Source organism: Cajanus cajan, chromosome 2, assembly GCF_000230855.2.
Source record: "Cajanus cajan strain Asha chromosome 2, NIPB_CcT2T_4, whole genome shotgun sequence".
Lineage (NCBI taxonomy): Eukaryota > Viridiplantae > Streptophyta > Magnoliopsida > Fabales > Fabaceae > Cajanus > Cajanus cajan.
This window is the reverse complement of record NC_138518.1, coordinates 3,130,642-3,136,136: the sequence shown is the minus strand read 5'-3', so window position 1 is coordinate 3,136,136 and position 5,495 is coordinate 3,130,642. Positions and strand designations below refer to the sequence as shown.

At 31.1% G+C, this 5,495-nt stretch overlaps 1 pseudogene; it reads left to right on the top strand.

Annotated features, from left to right (window-relative positions):
* Positions 1 to 4,555: 4,555 nt before the first annotated feature.
* LOC145954081 (cytochrome P450 82A4 pseudogene) lies at positions 4,556 to 5,077 on the top strand (annotated as a pseudogene).
* The last annotated feature ends 418 nt before the right edge of the window (positions 5,078 to 5,495 follow it).

Here is a 5,495-nt window from a genome sequence, read left to right as displayed (position 1 = left end):
AGTTAATTGCAGTTTTCACTTTAGGACTCAGACCATTTACAAATTTTATGCATTTAGCCATTTCACCACCCTCACCATGGTAGTGTGTATAATAACGAACCAAAGCATCAAATTTGGCAGCATATTCTGCCACTGTGTTGTTCCCTTGATTCAGCTCAAGAAATTCCATTTCTTTTTTACTCCTCACATCATCCGGGAAATACTTCTCAAGAAAAGCCTTCTTGAAGTTGTCCCAATTCAAGTGCACCCCTCCATCAATCATCCTCCGAAGTGCTCCTTCCCACCAAAAGTGAGCATCAGCAGTCAACATGAAGGTGGCCAACTTCACCTTCTGAGTGAGGGGACAATTCATGACATTGAAGATCTTCTCAATTTCCATTAGCCAATTCATAGCAGCATTTGGGTCATATCCTCCTTTAAAGGTAGGTGGGTGATTTCGTTGAAATTGCTCCAACTAGTTAGGAGCGACCTCAGCCCTATTGTTATTATTCATAGCTTGTGCTAATGCTTGAAGAGCATCAGCAATCGCACGATCATTTCTACCAGCCATTGTCTAAGAAAATAATACAATTAATAAACATAATCAACCATCACACTAGCATACTAACAAGTTCCACAATCAATTCAGTCCATCATTCATCAAACAAATAAGCATAGTAAACTCATAACTCTTGGTCGATTGGATCGACCTGCTCTGATACCACTAAATGTGACACCCTCTACCCCAATATTAATACACAATAAATATAAACAAATTTTTTTTTCTCTTTGGAGTAAATAAAACCTTTCATGGTTTGATAACATTTTTCATGAATAAAATAATTGTCTCATATCATAAGGTAGAAGATTCACATTCGTAACTCATAAATCATAGAAAATCATCATGTAAGTATCAAAATTCAAGAGATCATGTAAAAGAAAAATATAGATTAATTCCAGCAAAGGTGGCAGTGCCTCCTAGTTAGAAACTAATCTGAACTTTCAAATCTTATAATAAAAATAATATGACAAAGGTGCATATTTTAGTCTTTTCTCAAGAACGTTCAAAATTACAAAGAAGAGAAAATTAAAGCTTTTAAAATAATAACATCCCAAAAACAAGCCTAGGTATGCCCGATGTCACATCCTATCAGAGCATGCCCAACTGAAGCCTTAAACCTCATCACCAACATCCTCATGATGTTGTTCACCTGCAACATAATTTAAACATATACAAAAACAACAAGGGAGTGAGAAACATCTCACTTAGTTTCAGGTGAAGAAATAAAAGTTAGATAGCACACACACGCACAACATATATAAGTCACATGTACACAATACACATAAATAATCAATATCACATATATACTCATTTATCATGCTATGCTGTCATGAACTCGACTCAAATGCATGCATGTGGCGCCATAAGGAAGTTTCACAATTCATCACTGGTGACCATAAGACACACCTAGTTACAACTGTCGATGACCCTAAGGTACACCTTGTTAGCATATCACAACTGTCGGTGACCCTAAAGTACACCTGGTTAGCATATCACAACTGTCGGTGACCCTAAGGTACACATTGTTAGCAAGTTACATCACTGGTATGCGGCCACAGCGGCACACCTGGAGTCATATATGCATATGATGCATGTCATAAAGTCATTATTTCATTGACTCAATATTTAATTTATTACAGAATTTCATTATGTATATCATGTCATCATTTTTCATGTTCTCATAATCATATCTTGTCTCAATAGTCCATTCTTAGGTCTCATGTCATTTGTCCATATTTCACATGGTCATGTCATAAATACTCCTCATAAGGTCCGCACAGGAATTCATAAAGAACAGTCTTGTTCATATTAAAACTTATTTATTTTTAGCATTAATTCCATATTCATTTATTACTTTCAAGGAACAAAGTAACAAGGAACAAAGTAACAAGGAACAAAGTAACAAGGAACAAAGTAACAAGGAACAAAATAACAAGGAACAGAGTAACAAGAACAAAGTAAAAGTAACAAGAACAAAGTAACAAGAACAAAGTAACAAGGAATAAAGTAAACCAAACAGAACAACGGCAAGGGATTGGGGGCCAATCCGACAAACAAACTATCCAACAATTATCCCCACACCCCTGAGCGAGGTTTCTCATTCCCCCCTTACCTGGATAAGCGGAGTTGAAAATTGGGCAGGGCCTCCTCCTCTGGATTTCCTCTTTCTTTCCCTCTCTTTCTTTCTCTTTCTCTTTCTCTCTCTCTCTCTCTTTCTCTCTTTTTCTCTCTCTAAGATTTTCACTTCTCCCTCAGTTATAAAATTTTCACCCCCCTGCCCCTATTTATAGGCAACCTGGTGTACCCGGAACGACCCGTATTGAATTCGGAATGGCCCGTTTCAAAAAGCAGAACAACCCATTTCAAAAAGTAGAACTGCCCGTTCTGAAGTTCACGTTAACACTGATTGACCATAGTTGGAACGGGCCATTCCCAACTAAGGTCTTTAGGCAATTTTAGAATTTCGGAACGGCCGGTTTCCCTTTGGGAACGGCCCGTTCTGGAAAAACCCACAGTGGCATTTTTTCTTCTTTGGAACGGCCCGTTCCACTTTTGGAACGACCCGTTCTGCTGCTACAAAAATAACTTATTTTCTTCGTTTGGAACGACCCGTTCCACTTTTTGGAACAGTCCGTTCCAGGGTAAAAAAAATAGAATTTTTATAAAAATTTTCTTAAATAATTTTAAATTAATACAAACCTCTATAAAACCCCTTTAATTAACAAAAATAACTATATAAAAATAATTAATAATCAAGTAGCAAATTCGGGGTGTTACATATTTCATAATTCCAAAGTTTAAACATAAGCACTCATTATTCATATATAATATGAGATTGATGTAAATTATATATAAATATATGAATTTAAGGACATAAAATTTGCCTATAGGCTAAAGCTTTACTCAATTAGATTCATTACATAACTTATGACAAAACTATCAAATTATGTTCATTTTCTTAATTTCTATGGGTAAATTAAGAAATATAATTTGATATTTATCCTAATTGATTATAGGCATAACAATAATTTATGTGAGAAAACTAATTATATTTTGGTATAATCAATTACAATATTATGTCTAATTCTTTATGTGATTTAAGCAACAAAATATATAATTTCAATTAACTAAATATACTATGGCTAAGAATGGAAATAAGTCAGGTCAGGCTAGACTTTGAATATATAAGTTGGGTCTAACTTGACCCATTAACCTATTTAAAAGCTTATTTAAATTATTAATATTAATTAGACCAATAAACTTAATTGTTAAAAAATGAATAAATTTATTTCTAAATATAGTTTACTCAATATTACTAAAATTTAAATTTTAAAATAAATATGTAAGAAAAAATGAATCATTTTCTGCTGAAAGGTTAATTCATACATAACCATGTATGTTGATGTACACTCATGCATAGGTTATAAGTTTATAAACTTATAATGAAAAAAAATTTGTATCAAAAAATATTTTAAATTTCGATGATTTATTTTTGTTTTATAAATTATTTGTTTAGTTACATTTTTAATAATATACATATTAGTTTTTTATATATTATATAAATAAATAAGCAAACCTATTAAGCCTAATAGACCTTTTTATAAGTCTAAGCCTAGTCTTTTTATATAAATGAACTTTTTTTAAAAGTCTAAATGTGACATTTTTATTAAATAGATCAGGTCAAGCTAGACTTGACTTTAAAGAGATCAGACCATGATCTCATGTTTAAGACATGACTTATTTCCACTCCTAACTATAACTAATCAATAATTAATTAAAATTATAAGCATATTAAGAAAAATAAAAAAATTAAATTTCTTAAAAAATTAAATACCCTTAGATAATCTTAATGAATTTCAATATAACATAATTAATTGTTAGTAACATAACACAATTAACAAGTTAATCCATCCTTAATAAATTGCTTGTTACTAATAATAACAATTAAAACCGTTGCAAGCTTTGACTATTAAATAATTTTTTTGAATTACTAATATTAATCATTACTAATTTTTTGTTAATTGCAGAATATAACATAATGTTACCAACTAGAATTTAATCATTTATTAAAATCTTTAAAATCATTTGAGTCATATTGTCATATTACAATCAAAACCATATTATACTCGTTAACTACATCAATAATAATAAAATGACACTTCATTTCTATATTTTGGAAAGAGAGTAGAGATACACGAAAAGCATATATATATATATATGAAAAACATATAAATTTAATTGTAAAAGTAAAATTCCAAAATCGGAATAACATGCCAATATCTTTCCACATTCATGTACAAAGACTGAGAGTATTTGAAACAACAAATTCCTAAACATGCAAATATCATATCCATTTGCTTTATTTATTTATTTACAAATTGCCACTTATACAAGCTTTTGGATTACATATTTGATTTGTAGGCAATAATATCGGCAGGAACGGATACAATTAGTACTGTTCTTATATGGGCAATATGTTTGATATTGAAAAATCCTCCTATATTAGAAAAAATTATGGCAGAACTTGACATTCAAGTTGGAAAAAAGAGATGCATATGTGAGTCTGATTTAAATAAGTTAACGTACTTTCAAGCCACAGTCAAAGAAACTTTAAGATTGTATCCTCCTGCTCCTCTCTCAACACCTCGTGAAATCACAGAAGATTGCACTTTAAGTGGTTTCAATGTTAAAAAGGGAACTCGTCTGATTACAAATCTTTGGAAAATCAACACGGATCTTAATGTTTGGTCAGATCCATTAGAGTTCAAACCAGAAAGGTTTCTTACTACTTATAAAGATATTGATATGAAGGGTCATCATTTTGAGCTATTACCATTCGGAAGTGGTAGGAGAATTTGTCCTGGAATAACCTTTGGCCTTCAAATTGTTCATTTCAGTCTTGCGATTCTTTTGCATTCCTTTGAGATCTTAGAATCACCAACCGAACCTATTGATATGACTGAAACCCTTGGAATAACCTACAATAAAGCCACTCCACTTAAGATTCTTATTAAACCACGACTGTCTCCTAATTGATAATTAGGAGAGCTTGTGATCTTTATGTGTTAAATAATGGTATGAACTTGGTGCATGTATTTTGGTTGTAAAACTATATGTAATTTATTTTGGTTAAACCTGCAGCTTTGTCTTGTAAAATGTTTCAAAACTATGTATTATGTTTCTTTCATTTTAATTCACATGAAATAAAAGGTTGGTTTTAAGTATTTTTTGTTTAACGTGGTTACGCGGTCGTAATAGTGATTTTTCTAAGGCGAAAATTATATTTTGAGTTCCACCCAAATTTCTGATTCTATGATTGACTAACTTTAATTTTTGTTATTTTATTGGTATTTTGATTGGCTTTAATTAATAAAAAGTTCTTTTTAATTCTGGAAAACATAAGATTGATAATTTTAGTTCTTAAATGATAAAAAGAAATCCATTTATATTGAAA